The sequence below is a fragment of the Protopterus annectens genome, chromosome 16.part0 (genome assembly GCF_019279795.1).
Source record: "Protopterus annectens isolate FY-2018-M chromosome 16.part0, PAN1.0, whole genome shotgun sequence".
Taxonomy (NCBI): domain Eukaryota; kingdom Metazoa; phylum Chordata; order Ceratodontiformes; family Protopteridae; genus Protopterus; species Protopterus annectens.
In genome coordinates, this window is record NC_056750.1 from 156,090,758 (window position 1) to 156,115,623 (window position 24,866).

At 36.5% G+C, this 24,866-nt stretch overlaps 1 protein-coding gene across 1 annotated transcript in view; it reads left to right on the top strand.

Annotated features, from left to right (window-relative positions):
* Window positions 1-24,866, top strand: part of LOC122790443 (platelet endothelial cell adhesion molecule-like) — a 611,804-nt gene that overhangs the window by 433,101 nt on the left and 153,837 nt on the right. The gene's annotated exons all lie outside the window — the stretch shown is intronic.

The window sequence follows — 24,866 nt, forward strand, 5'->3', positions numbered from 1 at the left end:
AGTCACCTAGTATGAGAGTATTGAGTTGCACCCTAATAGTTTCCAGGGTGCTTAGGAGCTTGGAATGAGTGTCTTGGGACATGTTTGGGGACCTGTAGCATGCTACGACCTGAATCGCCATCTTACCCCACTGTTAGTTGTACCTGAAGTATGTGTTATGCTGGGCTACTAGTCTGGAGGTGTACATATCCTTTGTGAATATAGAGACACCACTACCTTTGGAGTTTCAGTCCATTTTCTGTTGTCGAAATGTGTGGAATGAGTTATAGCCTGGTAGCACAGGGGTGCTTTCTGCTGCTTTAAACTAGGGCTCCATTACGGCACAAATGTTGATGTTTTCCATTTTATGGAGTGCTTCGAGTGAGTGCATATTGAGATTTAGACTTCTAGCATTGAGCAGCATGACCCTCAGATTGCATTTATTTATAACTGTTACAGTGGTTATTTTGTCTTTGGAATTATTTATAGCTGTTACAGTGGTAATTTGGTGTTTGGAACACTGCCTAAAAAAGGCACTATAGGGGTGGCAAGAGCCTTAGCCACTATCTGGAAACCTAGGGGTGACAGATGCAGGCCATCTGTGGTAAAGCATTGAGGTCTGTCAATCATGTCATCCAAGCAGACAGATACTGGATCCCCTTAGAATGACACCAGAAACATAGCCAATTGCTGAAGTCAGTCATTTTCTCCTTATACTGCGGTATCATTCTGAGTGATGACAGGATGCTGCTCAGGGCTAGGGTCATACCTGCCTGAGCCACATAATCCGAGAGCTCCTCCATGTCCCTTTTCATGTAGTCCAGGGAGGTACGTCTCAGGTCATTCACACCCACATAGACAATAACAGAGTCATACTTGTACTTGTTGTGGAGTGACCTGAGTGCATGTGTTATGTGCCAGGTCCTGGCACCCGACAGACAGCTGACTGTTACCTTTTCCTTATTCACCCTAGTGAATGGGACATCAGTGTGCCTCACTATCATGTCACCTATGATTAGTGTGTTTGGCAAGCCTTAGGTTGAGGGGCACACTGTATAGGTGAGCTACGTGTCTTGTGATTTGTGCTGTGTTGTGTTGGTCAAGTGCATTTCTGATTTGGAGGTCTCTGCTGTTTGGGTAGATTTCTATTGAGAGCCTCTGAGAAGGTGGGTGTGTGGTTTTGTGTTTTTATGTGAGAGCTGTGATGGTGGGTCTTCTGGAAGGTTGTGTGTTTGATGTGGTGTTGTACAGGTATTGACCTTCTCTTGACCAGCTATTCTGTTCTTGGCTGGAGAGTGCATGTCGTACAGTTTTGATATATAAATGCATCTCTCACAAGTCTGAGTATTGGGAGAGATAAGTGGAGAGGCTGTCTGACAGAACCCACACTGTAAAAGTTGCAGACTCCAAATCTGACTTCAAACCAGTGACAAGTGGAGTACCAGAGGGTTCAGTGCTGGGACCTCTCCTGTTTGGTATCTACTTCTCTGAAATACAGACCAAGACAGAAGGCCACTGGCTAATGAAGTTCGCAGATGACTGCAAACTAGGAGCCATAGTAGAGTCCCCAAATGATGTGGACATCCTACAGAAGGGCCTCACTGAGACAGATGCCTGATGTCAGAGGCATGGCCTCAAGCTCAATGCCAAAAAAATGGATTGTCATCCCCTTTGGTAAAAACTCTACCCATGAACTACCACATAAACGGCAGTCTACTTAATGCTGAATGTGTGGTAAAAAACCTTGGGACCCAGGTGGACAGTAGTCTCTCTTCTGATAATCACATTGCCACAGTAGTCAGGAACTCCTATGTGGCAAACCTCATCACAAAAGGGTTCTCATCCAGGAAAAAATAAGTCATTGTTCCCCTCTACTTGGCACTCATTAGACCCATTATAGAGTACAACGCCCCTTTTGGAATGTACCTCACAAGACATCTGCAGCAGCTGGAAAGGCCACAGAAATACCTCACAAAGAGGATTACTGGCCTCAAACAGACGCCCTACACTGACCATATCAAAAAACTCCAGCTTTACTCTGTAGCATATCGCCTAATCCGAGGAAATCTCTGCCTAACATATAAAGCTAAGTTAAACCTAGAGCTGTTGGACATGCTACACCTAAAGAAATCCCAATCCCTCCGAGCTACACACTATAGGAACCTAAACCTTGTCACCACAATAAATAGGACATGCTGGAGAGATAGTTTCCTGTCCCAGAGACATCCTATACTCTGTAGCAAAGTTACTCATCTATGTCGAGCAAAGTTCCTCATTAGCACTCTTCAAGAAAAATCTTGATGAGTGGATGGAAAATAGGAAATACACCCTGGGAATTACTTCTCTGGCTCTGCTCAACAGGGGCACAGGAAATTAACTTTCTTGGGTGGCGTAAGCCAGAGAACCTTGTTGGCTAGACTTACTTAGGCCCTTGGGCCGAAAGACTAGTACCTACCTATGAACTTATAAACCCTTTCTATCATAAGCCTTTGTAATATCCAGTACTTCCTTCCATAAAGTTTTCAAATGTCCTTTCAAGGTCTCATTTTCCACCCCTGTTTAAAATTGTACGTTTTTTTTTCTGCTTTTATCACATAAAGATAAGATCTCAGCTCTCAGTATTAGCTTTCTGTCATGTCTCCATTTTCTGCTTCTGTCCCTGTTTCTTTTGACCACGCCCTTGCATGAAACAGAAGTAAGAAGTGCTCATGCAAAATGAGCCCCGCTTGCAACAATGATGAGTAAGGGGATGTTCCCCAATGCCCTTGCTAAATTTTCCCTGGATGTATAAGTAGAACCTCAGGGGGGCCTCTGAAAAGAGGTTACTAGTCTAGTAGGACTAAGCCGTTCAACAATTTTAACACAAGTCTTCCCAAGAGTACAAAAATTTCTAAAACAACAGAAAACAATGTCACTGTTAAAGAAAAACTCACAAGTACTTGTGTAAATGCATTCTATTACTGTATTCTTTATGCACTTCTCTAATTAGTAATGTTTCTCATTTTCATGTTATGTTACCTTCTGTCTTACACTACTGCTTGCTCAGAAAATCTTAGTTAAATGAAGACAATAAGAAATTAGTCCAGTTAGGCAGAAACTACTTTGTCTATTAATATTAGGGCAAAGTCATAAGAAGGTAGATGTTCACAGACAATATTATTTGGTTTCATAAATATTACAACAGCAATTTGCCAATGGAAAAACAGTGGTCTTTTGACTTTTAGCACTCACAAATCATTCCACTATTCAAAATGATGGAATATGATAAGTATCAAAGGGGATCCAGGGAACATTTCAATTGTACAAGCTATTCGTAAGATAACAGATGAATGCGCTAATAACATTGCAGAGATTGAGATGTAAGAAAGAGGGGAAGTGGATGCTAAGTGGTGAAAAAGAGAAATGAGGTTCAAAATTAGTAATGATCTTTTCAACATGATGAAGCAGCAGCAGAAGTAACTGGAAGTTTAAAGGAAGGGAGTTTCGAGCAAAAAAACTGTCATTTAAACATTTTGCACTGTTAATAAGTTTGCTAGTTTTAACTCTGGGACAAATATTAATTTTATTTTCAGAATTTCATGTGCTAATAACACCATATATGTATTATAAGATATATATATATATATATATATATATATATATATATATATATATATATATATCTATATATATATTACTATCATAATATACTAATGTGTATTAGCTATAAATATATATATATATATATATATATATATATATTGGATATAGATATACATGTATCTATCTATCGGGAAATTATCATAACCCTGAAGTGCACTTTGTCGACTGGTGGTACAGAGTAATAGTTTCATAGGGGCTAAATCTTGAATGTCAATGTAGCAAACCAGCATCACCAAACACTGAAAGGCACATGAAGTCCAACGGCCACATTTCCATGACAGCAAATTTTGAACCATCAGTATTAACATGGGCCGACATAGGGACGTGAAACATTTTAACTTTTGACAATAAGGTTTGGTGATGTGAAAAAATGAACAAGTACACTTCAAGGTTATGACAGTAAACCATATATATATTTATATATATATATATATATATATATATATATATATATATATATATATATATGCATTTAAGAATGATCAGAGGAAGGTTGTAAGCTGTTGGAGCTGTTACAGTTTAAGAATGCTGTCTATAAATCTGACAATAATATTCATAGGTTCATAGGAGGTTACCAGGCTCATGGCCCTAGGGCCTATACATGCCTAGTCAGGTAAAAAAAAAAAAAAAAAAACTTGTACCCAAATTAACCATAGTTAGATGGCTGTTGTTAGTAGGGAGATTATATGATTAGCACTGGCTGCCCCTGTCCATGAGGGACATAGGTGTCATGCCCCAAGGTGAATTTACGGTCACCCATCCAGTTGTCTAAGTTGCACTTAGAAAGGGCCATTGACATGCTGGAGGGATAGATTCCTGTCCCAGATACTTCCCATGCTCTGGAACAAGATTCCAATCTATATTAGGCAGACCTCCTCGCTAACCCTCTTCAAGAGAAACCTTGACGAGTGGATGGGAAACAGAAAGTTTACCCCAGGGATCACTTCAATGGCTTTGCTGGACAGAGGCACTGGGTACTAATCTAAGGGGGCAGCGAAAGCCAGCACATTCCAGCTAGGCTTATAAATGCCTCCAGGCAGATAGCCTAGTACCTACCTATGAAGACCACTGCTTTGTATGAAGTTGAAGCTTGTTCCAGTGGAGTTGCAGTCTCTGAGAGATATATCTCTCTCTCCAACATGTCCTGTTGATGTCACAGGCTAGGTTGAGATCCCTGGATGGAGTGACTCTTATCCCATTTGATTTATGGATGTGCAGCATTTCTATTAGGACAGGGTCAGAGACTGTTCTGTAGGCTAAGCACAGGTTGCCTCTCAGCAGCCTGTATGATACAGAGTACAGTGACGGGGCTTTCAGTCTTTTCATGTAGGTCATGTTTTCTAGGCCCTGGATTCTCTTGGTTAGAAACCTCTGTGGTGTTTCCAGTTGCTGCAAGTTTCTGGTGCGGTGCATAGAGAATGGAGCATTGTACTCAATTAGCAGTCTGATAAAGGTAGCGTACAGTGGAGTGGTAACCTCCTTAGCCTTGGATGCGATCCCCTTATTTATGAGATGTACAATGTAGAAGGCTTTCCTTACCACTATGGACACATGGTGATCAAAGTTTAGATTGCAATCAACCTGTGATTTAGTCCATGAGTTTGACACCAGTTATTTGTCTGCTTCAGCCCCTTCTGTAATATGTTAACATGGATGGGGGACTCTATGATTGACGCAGTTTTCAGTCATCTGCACACTTGATAAGCCACAGGCCATGTACTTTCACCTGGACTTCAGAGAAATAGATCCCAAACAGTAGAGGGCCCAGCACCAATCTGTGTGGTACCCCACTGGTAACTGGTCTACTGGTGGAGGTGGACTCCCCAACTCTGACAATGTGTGTTCTGTCGGTCAGCCAGTTGGCTAACCATCTTGTGATGTATGGCTTTATCCCTAGGTGGGAGGGTTACTTTATTACCTCCAAGTCAGGGATTGTGTCAAAACCCTTGGCTAAGTCAAGGTAGGTGGTAAGTTCTGCTTTGCCCTCATCCAGGGCCTAGGTGACATTCTCAAAAAAGTCCACCAGGTTCAGTAAGCAAGATCTACTATTGACAAAACCAAACTGGGTTCGGTCGGGAGTGTGAAGGTTGCCTATGTCCTTCTTTCTGTTTGTTCATTTTTGTATGTATGTATGAATTTATTTATTTATTCATTCATTCATATTTTATCTATAATAAAACTACTTAGCAATGTCAATCTTTAGATAGGATCTGAAGGGAAAAAAGCCACTAAGAGAAAATACAATAAAATGTATTTATCAAGGAAAGAAAACACAATAAAAAGTTCAGTGCACTACGACCTGGATTCATAAAGAATTCAGGTGTGAGCATAAACTGTGCCAAAAAGTGTCAGTTTTCACAATCACTGAAAAGAGTGATTCAGAGTGCAAATTAGCATCAATAAAGAAATGCCTCATTATTGGCAAATATGCATGTATCTGAGCCTCAATGTGTTACTGCTAGCACTAATGAGTATTCTGCTGTGGTATTCAGTGATGGGAACCCATGCATAGCATTGGCACAAACACCCCGTCATTCACCATCTCTCACACACACACACACACACACACACACACACACACACACACACACATCCTTATGAATCTTTAATGTCTCTGATTTTATACATCCATGATTTTGTTTCTTATACCTGCTATGTCCCTGCCACAGACAATGCAGTCAGTTAATAATACTACAGATTACAGTTTCATACTTCTTATTGTAGCTTCAGTGCTAAATCTGTTATTCTATTAACTTTTATAGTATCTTAAAGTGATACTATAAAAGTTAATAGAATAACAGATTTAGCACTGACGCTACAATAAGAAGTATGAAACTATAATTGTGGTGCAGCGGTAGTGTTATCGCCTCACAGCAAGAGGTTCTCCCATTCGATTCTCGGCTATAGCGCCTTCTCTGTGGAGTCACGTCCTCTCCACGGTCGAGTGGTGTTCGAAAGACATGCAAGAATGGGCATGTCTTCGTTGAAGGTTGGGCATCGGGCTGGCACCTTGGCACCATACAAATCGACTGCCAATCATTAGCGGACCGGAGTTCCGCTGTGGCGACCTGTAACCGGGAAAAGCCGAAAGAAAAACAAAAACAAACAGTATCTTAAAGTGATATTACAAAAGTGTCCATGGTGCTTAGTGTTCCTTCTCACATTACATAATTAGTATGGGGGGGGCTGATAGGCAGGCATGGCAGCCCCCCCAGCACACTCACACACATAATCACACAGACATTACTACATGCACACAGAAACTCATACTTCAAATATATTCACCCTCAGCCAGTCACACTCACAAATGCAAACCTACACACACACACACTTCCACCTGAGAGCACACATACCCCTAGAAACATGCACACACTCATACACTTCTGCCCCCTCTGTGATGAACTTTCCAGAAATTACCTGCTCTGTGGTCCCTCCTGTTGAAAGTATTAGGTGAATGTGGCCTCTTGTTAATTAATATGGCAGGCCATACCAATTTACACAGCTGAGTGATTCTCTGAATCACTCATGTATGTATCTCCCTTATTGCAGACAATCCCTGGAGAGAGCACATAAGTAATTATCATATGCTGCTACTCCAGAATGTGTCATTAGCATTGTAGTAGGCCATAGAGACAATGCACTGTGATAACTGCAGATCACAAACAAGTTACTCTGATGAGGGCTGCTTATGAATCAATAAGAGCTACAACCAGCAGAAAATCAGCCGTGTTAGGGCTTATCGGTGGTGGTAGCTATATCTTATTCCAAGGATATGTTAATAAAATAAACAATAAAAATCAAGGTAACAATAGATAAAAACAGGGAAATGTAAATGAATACCAACAATCATATTGATACTATAATTAAACAACTGGAACAGCTGAACAAATGTTCTATTTTTGGCTTTTCCTGGTTAGGGGTCGCCACAGCGGAACTCCGGTCCGCTAATGATTGGCAGTATATTTCTACAGTGCCGGGGTGCCAGCCCGACACCCAACCTTAAACGAAGGCATGCCCATTCACGCATGTCTTTTGAACACCACTAGACCGCGGGGAGGACATGCAGACTCCACACAGAAGGCGCTTCAGTTGAGAATCGAATGGGAGAACCTCTTGCTGTGAGGCAACAATGCTGCTGCTGCACTACCGTGGCTTAGAACAGCTGAACAAACAAATTTTCAAAATTGACTTGTGAAAAACATGGTTAGTGACATTCTCTGTGCATTGAATTTTTGCTCATGCAAACAAAATAAGATATAAGGAAGTGAAAAACAGCTGAAGAGTTTGAGACATCATTTAGAATACAGTAGATAAGAAGACCACAAGGTGTGTTGTTCAAAATTGCTGAATGTTCATGCCAGTGAACAAGAAGTGTTAGTACAGGTGTACTACAAACAAGGAGTAAACTAAGAGTTAATGAACTGAGGATAGGAGGAGTAAGTGAGTGTGAACATATGTAGTGTGATTGGAAATGAATGGCAAGAAATGATGCTGAAAGCAGTGAGGTTATGTAGTTAGATACCTTAGTTTATTTATAGTAATGATAAAATGGATCATTAAGGGTTGTAGAATTAGTGTGCAGATGGTAAGGGAGAGGAATTTCTATTTAAACAAGGATGGTAATATGGTAACAAAAGATACATTAAAAATGGAAATTTCTGGAATCAGACTTTAAGAAAAGTAAATATAATCACTTCTCTTTTTAATTGGCATGTGATTACTTGATTCCAAAATGTTTACAACATTTAATGTCAAATTTAAAGAAGTGACACTCTTAAGGTCAAAAAACAGAAAAAAAAAACTTTTTTGTAGAGGAAGCCTCACACAAAATATATATGAAGAAAATGCAACACTCACCTGTTTGCTCTTCTTTGAGTCTGGTTTCATGACTGGACAACAACAGTCTTTAGACTGATATTCTTACTGTTCAACAATCCAGTGACAAACTGTAGAGCTCCTATTTGTAGGTAGGTGATCTTGATTTCAATTTTCTGAGGGATGTGTAATGGTTATTACTTGTTTTGAGAATATTGTACCTAGTTGGTATCTTGATAATGGAGGACATTTTAGTGATATTAGGTAGCAAATTTTGTATAGTAGCATGAATAACAGGAGTGCTTGATTATTTTTTTTTTCTTGCTGTGCAGCAGGAGGTAGGATCATAGTGTTTATAATACGCACCACACTTTATATGAATGGATTTTATGGTAGTGTCAATGTGTTCTTGAAAACTTAACTTATAGTCCAGAGTGACAAGTAGGCATTTCAAACATGACATGATCACTGTAGTTCCTCTTAGCTGTAAATAGTAATGGGAGGAGAGTTATTTCTGGGTTAGTAATAATGTTCCTTGAATATGATTAACTTTATCTTCCTTACTCAGGATTAGTTTGGTAATCAATATCAAGCTGATTATCATGTTAAATCCAAAATACTGCTCTAAAATGAAAGCTTCAACATAAATATGAGAGAGAGAGTAGAGTCATCTATACGTAGGATTAACTAGATGTCATACTGGTACAGTTTTTGTAAACATGAATAATAGTATTCCCAAATCAGATCCCTGATGGACTTTGATGTAAGTAGTATGACTTAAAGGTGTATGAGAGATGTGCAGCTATGAACCTGTTTTTGATAAAAATAAAAAAGCACCATAATTAAGCACTCTAATTTTTGCAGACGTGCTATCAAAAATGATGATTTACTACACTAAAGACATTGGAGAAGTTACAAAGTAATGCACTGCATGTAATCCATTTTCCTTCTTGATAGTGGTATTTTGTGGGTCTGTATTACCAGAGCTAAACTCCTTTTGAGCGAATACCAAAACACCGACACGAATTGCGCGAACTGCAAGAATACCGAACGCACTAAATAGCAAAATTTTAAATCTCGAACTGTCATAGTTGGCCAACCCCACCACCTGCTGCATACTACCTACCCAAACAAAATAAACCACATACATACACTAACCAAACCCTACCTCTAACCCTAAAGTAAGCACCAAAACCCTACTTCTAACCCTGCACTAAACCCCACATACACAACTATCTATGCACTGTCTATAACCCCTCCCTAATCCTAAGGTCTGTAACTATCGCACACTTCCCCTACGAAAATATAAACAAACAAAATGAATAATCCACATACATACATTTACCAAAGCCCTACTCCTAACCCTTCGCTAAATCTTACATACATTAACTGTCTATGCACTTACCTTAACCCGCACCCTAACCCTAAGGTCCGTAACTATTGCACACTTACCTTATGGAGCTATACCACAGACGGGCCAGCCATGGTAATTCGACATTTCCAAATTTGCAGTTTTGGACATCTGCAGTAATGCCAGTTTGTGCAATACATGTCAACATTTACGGATTCACTTAAACAGACTTTAGCTCTCGTAATAGGGAACCGTATTTTGTACAAGCTTTCTAAAACTGTCTATATGCCAGATATGAGGTCATGTTAACTGGGGTTAGCTTAATATATCAAGTTCTGTTAGACTGTGTATCACTGTTCATGGGTCTTTCAAGATCCTTTGATTGTCTGTTAGGTAAAGTGGTTGACCTGTAGTTCTCTATTTTATTTTTGTAATACCTTAGTGCAGTGGACTCTCTCTGCCTTGTTTCCATAGATCTGGAAAGGAAGCTTTGGTGATGCTTCTATTTTAATGTTTTTACAACATATTTCAATAAATGGTACAAGCTATTTTTACATATGCTGGTGGTAGATTATTTTCCCAAGCAGAGCTGTTTCAATTTAGAGGATATTTTTATTACAAAGGGTAAGGACATTGGCTGAACTGTAAAGCTGTTAGTGACTAGAGCCACTTGATTATTGTTTAGTGCAGGACTTCAAAACAGGTTGAGTATTTTCATTTGACAGAGTAAAAGAAGTAAAGATATTTCTGCTTTATTCTCAGGAGACGAGGGTTATCTGGACATACCCAGGTGTTACTTAGAACTTTTTTTACATTATTTCAGAAAAGCCAGTGGATTACACAAATCTGAGTTCTGCAGGTTAGTGAATCAGAGCTACTTGATTACTTTTTGAATCTGTTGCTTTGAGATTTTTATAGACTTCCTGTATATCATAAGTAAGTTATGTGATTATCTTATGTTCTTCTCATGCATGCTGTCTTTCAGCTTTATTCATAGCTACCAGATTTAGATGTTGATTTATTTTGTTTCTAAGTGTTTATTTTACAGACCTTTGGAAGTAGTTGAAAATAGGAGTATTATATCAGCAACTTGGTCATGGGAGAACAATTTCATGGCCATAATAGTTTCACCGATCTGCTGTAGAGGAAGATTCTTAAGACTTCTGATTTCTATAGTGTTGTTTGGGTAATTTATGGTTTATGCTCCAGATTTTAAGCATTGCATTGTGGTCAAGTATGTGACTTTGTATATTCCCAGAACTTCCACAGATGTTTGGCAGTTTTTTCAAGATGAAGTCTAGAGCACTGCTCCAGAATGAAGGCCCATTCTTGTTGTAGAACTAATTATCTATAAAAATCTTAGATAGTAGGCTTCAAGTGCTAGGCCAGGCTTGTTCCAGTCAATATTAAAGTCCCTCTGAAGTATGAATTCACCCTTACAGTTGTCATGGACACATGGAAATGTCACTAAGAGTTGCTGCTTGGTTGTGCAAGGTTTCAGATAAACATATCTGATGCTTAGCTATTTTGAATTTCCTGTGCTAGTGCTTCTTAAGGCAGCTTCTTTTCCATTTTGGATGGTGGTTGCACATGGTATATTAAAATTTTCATCAGACTGTGAATGACTAGCTTTAATTTTAGATAAAATTCATTACTTAGTGTGCAACAGGTTCTAAGAGATCTTCCTAATTTTTGTTATAAAAGGACCCAGGTCTTTGAAAAAAATTCTTGAACATCACAAAAATTATCTAATAATAAATTAATGTAATATTGAGTGGCTTAAGGGTATGTTTAGATGTGGTAAATGCTCAGCATGTAAATATATACATTGTTGTGGTAGTTATTTTTTAGAGCATTGTAACTATACAGTAAAAATTTCTGGACATTTTGATTGTAACAGCAAGTTTGCCATCTATTTCGCATTTTGTGATTTTTGCAAATACTTGTATGTGGGTAAAGCCACTAGAAGATTACAGAAAGAATTAAAGAGAATGTTACTTCTGTAAAAAATTATGGTGTTAAGAATGCATTTGATAAGCATAGTAAAAGTTCTTCAGGTCATTCTAAATTTAAATTTATAGTATTAGAACAAGTTAGAGTTTATTGGTGACATAGATACATTTACAGAAGTTTGCAAGCTCAAATCACAGCTATTTTTTAATTGCTGATGTTCTTCCTGAACTTAATGATAATTTCAATATAAAATGTGCCTTTAAATGGAACTACAGGAAGTGACATCATGCTTTGAAAATGTTGGCTTTTTTTGTGATAGATTGTCATTTATATAAACATTAAGCATTTTAAATTACATTGTTTTCTGAAGAAGTTCTTAAATAAATTGAATAAAAAGTGCTCAAAAGTATCAGTTAGTCCTGCTGTGGTTCCTCCGATCATTGAAGTTTTTATTCAGTTTGTATTGTGCTTGTCTTCAGTTGGTATTTTTTTTTGGTTTTGTGTATTTAATTTTGGTTGGCTTATGACAGAAAGACTTCAGAATGACATTTGCCCTAATAGCCAAAATCTTATGGATTTATCCACTCACAGTTCTTCTTCTTTCGGCTTTTGCTGGTTTGGGGTCATCGCAGGGGAACTCTGGTCCACTAATGATTGGCAGTAGATTTTTACGGTGCCGAGTGCCAGCTCGATGCCCAAACTTCAGCGAAGGCATGCCCATTTTATGCATGTCTTTCGAACACCACTCGACTGCGGGGAGGACATACAGACTCCACACAAGAAGGCACTCCAGCCAAAAATTGAACGGGAGAACCTCTTGCTGTGAGGCAACAATGCTACCGCTCACAGTGTGCATCTGAATTTGGTTGCTACCTTTTGAAAGTTAGTAGATATGGCCAGTGAAGCACAGAATGCATTGAGGTGTTTTTTAGCTTTATTATATTAGCTAATAACTTTTCAGAATCCAGTGTTGGCCTTGACTTTTCTAACTTAGATGTTACTATAATTGAACCTACTTCCTATAAGAACTTTTTAGAAGATGAGTTATCCAATGATGGAAATAATTCCTTTTTGGAGTTTAACAATGAAGATGGTGGGACACAAAGGAATGATTTTATGGCTTCTAGTTCTGGACTAAAAAATTCAACTAACTGTAAGTCTGTTTATAAATTGGAATGGTTAATCATTAAACTTAAGAACATTGAATCTGACAACTTTTATCTTTTACATTGTATTCATAGTGAAATATTACCAATAGATTTAAGATGTTATAAATTTACCATTGGCATTATGTATAACTGTTCCACTTTTTAAAGAACTATGCCAAGTTTACAATGATACTGGCATTAAAGTTCTAAAAATGTTGGTGAACCACAATAAAGATAAAATTGAAGTGCTGAAAAGTGAAATAAGAATATTATGTGATGTTTTAAAACATCCATAATTTCATTTGCATGGGTTCTTGAAGGATGGTATACCTGCCAAAATAAGTAGACATGTTACCACCACTGTTTCTAAGAAAAACAAAAAATTAAGATGAGATGCTCATTAGTACAAAAGCCAACAAGCTTATGTGATAAGTGGTAAAGATGGTATTGTAAAGCCTCTTGTTCAGCCTGTTGACAATACCACAGTTTCAGTAGGAAATGCCATTATATCACTTGATGAATTTCTACCTTTGGGTTGACAACAATAATGAAGGTGTTAACAGCAACATTATTTTTGAACCTATTTCAAATTCATATTCCACCCAATCTAATTTAAATCAAATCACCATCAATGATTTTTTTGGAAAAAGGAAGAGGCTGAGAGAATGGGAGATCGATAAGAGGGTGTGCAAGAGGGCAAGGTCGGAACAGAGGAAGAATTCAACTGTTAAATATTTCATCACAAGAAGACAATATTGACTGTTCTTTTAATTTAACTAATGTTATATTTTTAGAAGACCATCTGAGCCTTCTTAAGAAGGGATTTACTTTTATCCCTTCACAGAGGGTGAGCTTAACCGATGTACTTTTGTATTTTAGGTTATTTCGTAGAAAGTTAAATTTAAAATATATATTAAATGATACCAATTGTTTAGACCTACATGATACCAAAAGTAGTCAAGAAAAAAATTGTTACAACCCTTTGCTACACAATGCTTTAAATGTATATTTAAAAATCTGTGAACATATTAGAAAGTTGTTGTGTAATCAAAGTGTTAATAAGTGGTTTAACTTGTTCATGATTGAAACTGACATTTTAGTACAACTAAAAAATAATTATCAGTTAATCGTGAAAGCAGATAAAGGGACAGGAGTTGTGGTCATAGAAAATGAGAACTTTGCATCTATTATGTAGCAGTTATTAAATGATCCCGTATTCTATAAAGTTGTGTGTCTTTGTGAAGGTCTTAAAAAATTTGATCTTACTGATAGTGCCCTGTTTGAATTATTATCTAAAAATAATATTTCATTTGAAGAATATAATTATGCAGTGATACAGCAGCCCAGTTTAGAGAAACTTTTTGGAATACAGAGAATTCAGAAGAATGAGGAAAAATCCACCATTTAGGCACATTGTGTCATCCAGAAACAACCAGACAGAAAATATATCTGAGTATATAGATTGTGAATTGAATCCTATTGTCCAATCCACAAGGTTTTATTTGAAAGACTCGTGGATTATGAAGTTACACATAAAAGACCATCTCCTGGTAACCTTAGATATAGAGTCATATACCACATGTCGAAGGTTTGGGATTCTCCAGAAAATATTTAACTAAATATACATTTATGAATAATTATAAAATACATACTATATGTGATAATATATGAATTGTATTTGAGAACATTTTTTGCATTTTTAATAAAATGTACCATCAACAAAATGGGATTGCTATGGGTTCCAAAATGGCTCCTATATATGTGAATATCATCTTACATTCTTGGGAAGCCAAAACATTACAGAAATTAGTTGGTTTTGAAAGCGGTAAGCTACATAAGAGATATATAGACAATATATATAATTTGGCAGGGTACAAAATCAGAATTCAATTCTTTTCAGAAGAACCTCTGATAATTTAGATTTTTTTTTAATTTACACATAGAAATCACCTTAGATAAACAGAGACTTTTATTTCATTCTACTATATATTGTAAAAGGACTTTAGGAACATTTTTTAAAACATACAAGTCAGCACCCCAAATTTATGAAAGTTTAATTGTGAAATGACAATTTATATGTTTGTCCCAAATTATAATTGATGATGAAATCTTTTTGAGAGAAATGTGAATTTTTAAAGAAAGTATTTGTTCAAATGAAATTTAATGAAGATTTAATTAATGAGAAATTTGTTGAGGTTAATAGTCAGAGGTTAGTTAAATTTAAGCCTATTTAAGGTTTGGATTTATAAGTAAGAAAAACACCATTAAAGTTTCTAATAAAACAGATATAGTAGTGATGTGTATGGTGTTAGAGATATTTGAGTAAGACCTGATGTATTATACATGGCAATAAAAATAATCAGATTCTAGGAAATTGTCCTAATTTTTGATATAAAAAGACCAGATCTTTGAAAAATATTCTTGAATATCACAAAAGTAATTTAATAATAAATGAATCTAATATTGTGAGTAGCTTAAAGAAGGATAAGTTTAGATGTGGTAAATGTACAGTATTTAAATATGTACATTGTTATTATTGTTATCTTTTAGAGCATTGTAACTATACAGTACAATTTTCTGGACATTTTGATTGTAACAGCAAGAATGTTTATTTAGGATTTTGTGACTTTTGCACACACGTATATGTGGATAAAACCACTAGAAGAGTACAGAAAGAATTAAAGAGCATGTTACTGCTGAAAAAAATGCAGTCTTAGGTATGCATTCGCTAAACATAGTAAAAGTTCAGGTAATTCTAAATTCAAAATTATAGTATTAGAGCAAACTAAAAGAGTTTATTGATGATGTAGATATGTTTATTGAGGTTTGCAAGCTCAGATGGTAGCTATTTTTAAATGTGACATTCTTCTTGGATGTAATGATAATTTCAATATAAAATGTCCCCTTAAATGTTTCTACAGGAGGTGACGTCATGCTTTGACAGTTTTGGAGTTTTCTGTGACAGGTTGTCATTTTATATAAATGTTAAGCATTTTAAATTACATTGTTTTCTGAAGAAGTTCTTAAATTGAAAGAAAGCACTGAAAAGTATCAGTTGATCCTGTTGTGGTTCTCCTAATCATTGAAGTTTTTATATAATTTACATTAGTAATGAGCTGATATGTGCAACTCCTTTTTCTGGGTTTAATTGTCAAAACAATCGTCAGCTGAGTAATAGCAGTAAGACCCTCTCCTGAGGTATGCAGCACTAGCTGATTTGTATAAATCCTAAGACTGGTTTCTACCTGAGACTGACCTAAAGGTCTTCTTTAGCTGTGGCTTTTAATATCCTTAACTGACTTACTGTCTTGTTAATCCTTATTAATGAATATACAAAGGGTAAAATAAATTTTACAAGACTGCTTGAGATTATATCCTGAGCCCTTTGTCATTTTGTTGAGAAAAGCTTCATGAAATAATACTTTCTGATTATATAGTACAGATTGCACATGAGCTGGGAGACTGGCAAAGGATTATGTGCACTATACTATTTTGTTTACTTACCCTATTTTATTTTCTTTAATGTTTTAAATGCTTTGTCACCAAATAAATATATGCAATACATGTGGCTATGTTGCTTTGTTTTCTAAAACCATCCTTTCTACACTGTTTTAGTACTATTAGCAAAATAAATAAATAAAATAATAGCGATGTTAATTATATAGAGGCTTATGATCCAATGTTTAATGATAACCCGGTTATCTATGCAAAGGCACTAATTTAAAAAAAAAAACACTTTGAGAGGATAGTGAAGTACAGTTCTTCACACTTATTTAAGAAGGTTATCTTCATGTGTTTAAATTGTGAAATGTTTTATATTCAGGAACAGCAATAAATATAAAAACATACAAAATGAATACAATGAAAAACTAAAGGTTAATTTTCAGTGCCTGTTTCAATGTTTTTTTTTTGTTGTTTGTTTTTGTATTTAGAAGACACTATTGATGTTGGCTTGTCATTACAACAGTGTTGCAAATACCACAATGAGTTTAAAATGCAAATAAAGAAGACTGGGAAGGTGACAGAATGGTGATAGTGATCCTTCTTTGTCAACACAAATTGAGCCTTTAGGTAACTTATTACTGGCGAAGGTTACAATTTCTAGTTGCATGCAGAATGTCAGGCAGACATAGTTATTCAGTTTAAGCACTTAAGTTCGTAAGTATGTCCTAGGCTAATACTATTTAAGCCTAGGCATGCAACTCAAATATGACCCCAAATTTGATTTATATAGAGGGTGATTTACTGACAGCCTTTGTCCATCAAAAACGTATGTGCCAGTCCAGGGGTGAATTTCTGATTACCTATCCATTGGTCCAAGTTGCACTTAAATACGGACAGAGCAGAACTCTGGTTGGCGTAGCTGGGTCACCTGTTCCAGAAAACAGGAATTCTCTGAGAAACATATCTCTCTCTCCATCATGTCCTATTTATGTCGCAAGCAAAATGCATGTCTTTTAATCTAGTAGTTCTGATAATGTTCGTTTTGTGGATGTACAAAAGATTCATCAAAACAAGGGCCAGGGATGCCTTGCACACCAGTCAGTGATCACCTCTCAGATGTCTGTATGATGCTGAGTAAAGAGACAGGGCTTTGAGTTGATCAGCCCAAGACATTGTGTTTACTCCCTATATTCTTTTTGTAAGAAAGCTTTTTGATGTTCTAGTTGCTGCATGTGTCTGGTCAGGTGCATACCGAAGTGGGCATTATGCTCTATAATTGGTCTGATGAGGGCCAAGTACAATGGAATGATGACCTCTCTGGAACTAGATACCATGCCCTTATTTGTAGATTGAGAAATATAGAAGGATTTTCTTACTACCTTGGACACATTTTGGTTGATGGCTAGGTTACTCTACACGAGTTCCCAAAGCCCTTACTAGTGAATCAGCTTTTAGGAGTGTTTTATTGCTGATGTAGTTACCTGAAGTGGCCAACTTACCAAAAGGTACTATAATGCATTTCTTTCTATTGAGTTTTGAGTCATGGCTTTAGCTGCAAGAGGATGTTGGGCCTTCCTGAAGGGTGATCTCATCTTTGGGGGATTCAGTGACTGCTCCCAGTTTGCAATCTGCGAACATCACTAGCTAGAAGTCTTCGTCATTTGCTTTCACATCCAAAAAGTAGATGCTAAAGAAGAGTGGGCCTAGCATAGAACCCTGAGGGTCTCCATTGCTGACCAGCCACTCACTGAATCTAACTTCCTGGATCATGTCAGTGAGCCAGCTAGCTATCCAGTTATAAATGGGGTTATATCTAGCTCCATTAGTTTTAACAATGCTCAAGTGGGCTATCGTATTAAATTCTTTGGCCAAATCTAGGTAGGCAGTATACACCATTTCCCCCTCATCCATTTTGCCTTAGTCACCCTTTCAAAGAAGTCCACAAGATTTAGTAAGCAAGACCTTCCATTGAAAAAATCAAATTGAAATGAATCCAGTGTCTGTAGGTCTCCTATGTCCTGGTTGATAGTTTCCATAATAATTATTTCCATGGCTTTGCAAATAAGACTAGTTAGACTAGTGGGTCTGTAGTTTCCAGTATCTGTGGGAGGTCCTCCCTTACAAAGGGGGATGACCATCACAGTCCTCCATTATCATTGCACAAAGGCTGTTTTAAGACTCAAGTTAAATAATGACTGCAGCAGTCCTGATAAGTCATATTTGAGACTGTTCAGGATGCATCCTGGCATACTAATGGGGCCTATTAAGGTTGTGTTCTTGGCCTTAGGGAGTGCAGCTACTACATGTTCCCTAGGCATATTTAAAGGGGTTATATTTGAGGAGTATTTGCTGGGAGATAGTTATGGGTGACAGGGGAGAATGTTGGAACTGAATTTGTCTGCTAAAAGGTTTACTGTATCACCAGGCTTGGTGAGTGTGTCACCATTAGCCACCAGTTCACCACACTGCTGTTTGCTGTACTTGAGATTACTGACATAGTTGAAGAAGGCCTTATGGTTATCCTTCATGTGGGAGGCTAAAATTGGCTTTGCTTGACCTTATTAGCCATATTAGTTGCCAATTTATTTTGATAAAAATTTGTTTATCTTTATGGAAACTTACCCTTCCTGCTTTTTATCATAAATGTTTGCCTTTTGTGGTATATTCTATTTAATTTGGGATTACACCAGGGCAGTTTGTTTATGGGGCTAGTTCTGGACTTAATTTGGTAGGTACAGCAGCCTCTATGCAGCCATTGACTTGGTTGTACAGAGTTTCTGAGAGCAATTCAGCATATGTTGCTGTGCTCTCTGGGTTTGGAGGGGCACTGAATTTTGCTAAACCATCACTTAAAAGGTAATTTGCCATGGAATAGTTCATAGCTGTTACTTGTTTAATGAAATTACAGGTTGATTTTGAATATGAAGGAGACAGTTTTATGGTTGGACCATACCAGGGAGGATGAGACACTGGTGGGGGTGCAGAATTCTCCTATATTTGTGAGCATGAGGTCCAGGATGTTGGATTCTTTAGTGGGCATATTCACTGTTTGGTCAAGGGTGTTTGTATTTATGAAGTCCAGGAATGTCTGTGCCTCTAGATTTGAGTTCATGTAAGATTACCAATCTACAAAGGAGAGTTAGGATGGATGGTAAGTGTCTCCAGTAGGTCCAGTTATGCATTGTGATCTTCCTGGGACATGGAGGGTGACCTATAGCTGGCTAAGATATGCTATGGGATTTTTCTATGGTATCCTGCATGTGAGGAATTCCTGCAGGTCATCCTGTTTGACCACCCTAGAGGTATGCTCGTTACTGATGTATATTGAGACACCTCCACATTTATCCCTTGTCTATGCAGCTACTGGTCTAGAGGTGTGGAAGACACTGAAACATTGCATGGCTGGGGTATTCTCGGACATTTTACACCATGTCCTGGTAACTACACAGATGTGAATATTCTCGAGTGACAATTAAAAGTATTTTCAGATTTTTTTTTCCCCATGCAGATGACTTCCTAGTTTACAATGCTGGGCATTTTATTTCAAACACTCTGCTTTATAGGGAGCAGCTGGATCTGATCCTGTTGTGGTTCCTACTTTTGTATCTACCTTTAAATACAGCAATGAATGTGCATAATATAAGGCCTGTAAAAAGTACTAGATCTCCTAATTGCTCACTGAAGTGAAAACAAAAGCACAAGTACCTTTGCACATAAACTCATCACCTCTACTGTCAGTCCCAGGTATTGGTTTAAGGAACTCCAACAAAAAACCTGAATCAGGTCCAGTCAGAAAAATAAGGGTGTTCTGCTTAAGGTTAATAGACTTGTCTATCTGCTTTTTGAATTTGATAAGGTGATTGATTCTGGCTTCTGTAGGCAGTTCTCAAAGCTTAAAGATTTGGAAAGTTCTAGCAGGTGGCTCAGTGGTGCAGCAGTTAATGTTGCTGCCTCACAGCAAGATGTTCTTTGGTTCAATTCTCAACTGAGGTGCCTTCGGTGTGGGGTCTGTATGTCCTACCTGTGTTTGTGTGGGTTTCCTCTGGGTACTCTGATTTCCTCCCACATTCCAAAGACAAGCACCTGGAGCATTTCTCCATGGGCCTCTGCTGAAAATAGGCTTTGTCCTAGTCAACAAATAAATGAATAAAATTTAGTGCAGAAATTCATTACACACAGAGTGTTATGACTGTCCCATGGTTCATGCTGTTTTAAATGACTTGGTCTATATCTCTTTAAATCCGGTAAAAGATTCTTTCCTAAGTTGTATGGAGTATTGTAACAGCAGTTTAGTTGAAGTTGTTTTAAGAGAAATATTATATGGTCTGAAGAAGCAGGCAGTAGACTGTGAAAGCGCTCACCTTCTTGTATTTTATCTTTGTGTGTATTTTATTTATTAAAGTTTTGCATATCCTCAGCACTGGAGTTCACTCTGGATTTTTTACGTATTATTAAGAGAAATATTAGTGTAAGTTCACAAAAATGAGATATTTTAACAAACAGCTCAGATGTTTCAGGTGACAGCATATGAAAAAAAGTTAACAGTTGGGAAGATCTAGACTTTTTACATGGCATGCTTGCTCAGGACAGGATGTGATTAATTAAATCAACTTGAAGGAAAATGTTTGTGTTATAAAGTTAAAACATTTGTGGAGACATTTTTGAATGTAATCCATGAAGGGTGGTTCATTCATTCAGCAGCCTTATGACTTACCACATTTCCGAAGTTATGTTATATCAATGCCCACAATCTAGGCAAGGAAAAAGGGTGACCTTAAATTAATATTCTCAGAACATGATTGCAGAATTATTATTATTACTGAAGCTTAAGCCACATGTTCCATTTGATAACTTTCAGAAATCTTTCTGTGAAAGATAAACTAATTCTAGGGTGGTGTTTTAAACCTGTTATCTTAACAAAATAAGTCAAGATAGTTTGTATTGATTACAAAGTGAATATTTTGGCTCTAGGGTTATTTACTATTTACAAATGAGATAGCATGATGGCTCTTAGCGCATGGAATCTGGGCAAAATCTGACAAAGTGGGGGGACAAAGGCCCAAAAATAAGAACATATTTTAAATATTCCTCTTATAAATGTAGACAGTTGCTAGAGTAACAGGGTTTGTTTTGACATATGTTTTTTGAAGGATTTAAAGTCTGAAACTGAAATTTATGCCATTTTTAATGACTTCTGTCCTCATATAATCCCAGTGATTTACCAGAAAACCACAAATTTGATGAGGTACAGACCTAAAATATGAACCACAAATCTGGACAGTTGGAAGGTATGCATGAAGGTTGTTTACTTTAAGAAGAATTTCCCAAAGTTTGTGCCAACATATTGACTTTTCAGCATCACTAGCAACTTTTGTTAGCAATGAGGTTTTTATTTTAATAATGTTTTTAATTATCCCACAGATAATTTTGACTTGTATGTGTTTTCCTGTCACCGCATGTCTGAATGCTTTAATTCACTTTGCATGATGTGTCTATTTCATTTCTTACCGTAACCTACTAGGGACAGGCATATATTGGATTGTTACTAACAAATTTATTGAATTTCATCCCTGATCTGACTGTCATAACCCCTGGGTATGTCTGCTCTAAAAACTGTTGTATTGGTCATTCTACATATCATGTTTACATTAACTAAAATCAATATCTGGGGTTATGCACAAAGTGACTTTAAGGGCCTTATGCTAAATATCAACTCAATCAATTGACATTCTGTTGCTGTATTTCAAATTTTTGTTGTGTTTCAGTCATGTTAAAATCTTTGTTTCAGGTATTTAGAGAACCATATAAAACTGAAGACTTTAAAGCACTGAATTGTTAATAAGCTGATTAGGCAGAGAAAAGGGTAGATGCACCATTTAATAAAAAAGAGATTAAGATTTAAGAATTATAGTTAAGTTCCCTACTCCTGTCAATAAATGATGTCTGAATAGTATCATCAGGTAGTTCTGAGACCTGATTTAGGAAAATACATCTAGTTATGAGTCTAAGCTGTTTAGAAGGCAATATGAAAGGATACTATTAGATTATCTGCTCCAAAGTTAAAGTATCAGAGCCGGGTGGTCATATTTTGCACATTAACATGTTATATCCCTATTACACATGGGAAATATCTTTGATTATTTCACAAGTGTCTGTGGAAATATGTAAGTCCATGAGAACCACTGAGACTTGATGCTCCATTCTCTCACCACCCTTTTTAGTGTAGCTGTTGAGAGGCTCTGGGGAAGGTTAAAAAAATCATGTCCTATCATCCCAGACAGTATTCACAGTCTTTTTTTATTAATAATGAGAAGGATAGCTTAGTAACTGTTTTGTTAGAACTCTTCAATTATTTTCTGCAGACTGGTTTTGTCTCTAAATGCCCAATACTCATCAGTTGTACTGGCTCACAAAAATAGAAGTAATGCATAAGCAAAAGCATATCAAAAATGTCTTAATTCTATATTGGGTTAATGTTTTGCAGATATCATTGTGGTAAATACACATGAGAGACTATAAGACAGGGGCTTTTCTACCGTCACCTACAATGCTAATGAAGTTAAATGTATTTGGCTTCTATCTATTCCTGTGTAGCTAATTTTGAACTTACACAATTGCAACAAAACCAGTATGTTGTACTTTGGTAAATATTTACTTAATTACACTTTTAAAATGGTAAAATCCTTAGTTTTTGAAGGCTTCAGAGGTTTAGGCATTAAAATGAGTAACAGGTTGCTTTTCAAGGAATGCACACTTTTTGTAAATGTAAGGGCAGAAAGGCAAACAAGTTTACCTCTAAAAGTTATTGCATGAAGTAATACTACTACTAATTTTGAACTTACACAATTGCAACAAAACCAGTATGTTGTACTTTGGTAAATATTTACTTAATTACACTTTTAAAATGGTAAAATCCTTAGTTTTTGAAGGCTTCAGAGGTTTAGGCATTAAAATGAGTAACAGGTTGCTTTTCAAGGAATGCACACTTTTTGTAAATGTAAGGGCAGAAAGGCAAACAAGTTTACCTCTAAAAGTTATTGCATGAAGTAATACTACAAGCGTATCCATTTTGTCCAAGTCTATTGTTTATCTAAGGATTTGTAGTCATACTAATACAATACAACTTTCCCACCAAAAAATCACATTGATCAGGAAATTACATTATAGTGATAGAGTGGTGAAAATGTAATTATTTATTATAAGTTACAACTTAACCTATGACACGTTTTAGTCTAGGCTGAATTATTTTGAGTGAAAATGTTTTAAGGGAAGTATTAGACCTTTAGTGTTTAGCTATTTCAAGATATGCTAGAGTATGTAGCCCTATGTTATATACTTAACACTATTATTATATTACTCAGTTAATTCTAAACTCTTGAACTAAATTACCATTCACAATTAGAATTGCTGGAATTTTGAAGTCATTTAATACACTGTTGATGACAAGACTGCGATAAGAAAAATGATCTTCAATGTACAGGAGCCTGTGTTCTTGAATGGTCTTAGGACCCAAATGGACATGTAATTAACTATGAAAATCATAGTAAATTTACATTAACTGTAACTTATAGGTATGTCAACCTGTAAGGGGTAGGTATGTGAACATGTTAATGAGATATGCTGTGTAATTTTTATTGACTATGAATACTTTTCAATAATAAAAAAATATTTTAGAGTGACAATTATGTTACATAATTATGGGACAGAAAGAGAATACTTAATGTATATAAATGCACCTGTTGATTGTAATCTCACCAGCTCATTTATTTCTGAAATAGGTTCCTAAGACTGAGATTTGTAAGGATATCACTTTTTTACAATACTCATTTAAAAAGGAAAAATATGCCTAGAGAGAGCCAGGTTCCAAAATTATTTGGGCATTTAACACATTTAATGTCACTTTACTTCTGTTACCATATACAGTATGTTGTTACTATGCATGTAACTAGGGCTGGGCCTGCAAATGGTCCAATGTGATTGGTGCTCTGCCCTGATAAATAAATACTCCATGCCTGAGTCCAAAAGAGAGAGCTCTCCCAGTTTCCATTCAGTGTATGCAAACTGGAACTTCCAGAGTAATATACCTGATTCTAAAAAGGGAATTAGGCTCAAAACATTGAAATACTTTATACACACATGCATGCTACTTCTATAAAGCTGAGTTTTTAAAGTGAATAAGCAATAAAGGGCAAGTTGTGTTCACACTCAGCAATAAAAGATAATGAAGTGAGCAACTACATTCTCACGATGATATCAATCAATTACAGTTCTCTGTGTTGAATGTCATATGTCAGATGATGCTATTTGTTTGGAATTTGGCCTTTTGTGTATATCCTTTTGAAGACATAAAAGTGTTAGGTATTTAGTTCATGAAGAAAATATTTAAAAACAAGAGGACAGTTTAAATACTGAGTGTTTTAAAATCACTGTGCTTAACTTGTTAGCACTTATTACACTGGCATTAAAGTTTCCATTTTTCAGCATGGGTTAGACATTTAGCTCTTCTTTCATTATGTGATGCATTCTGTTAAGAG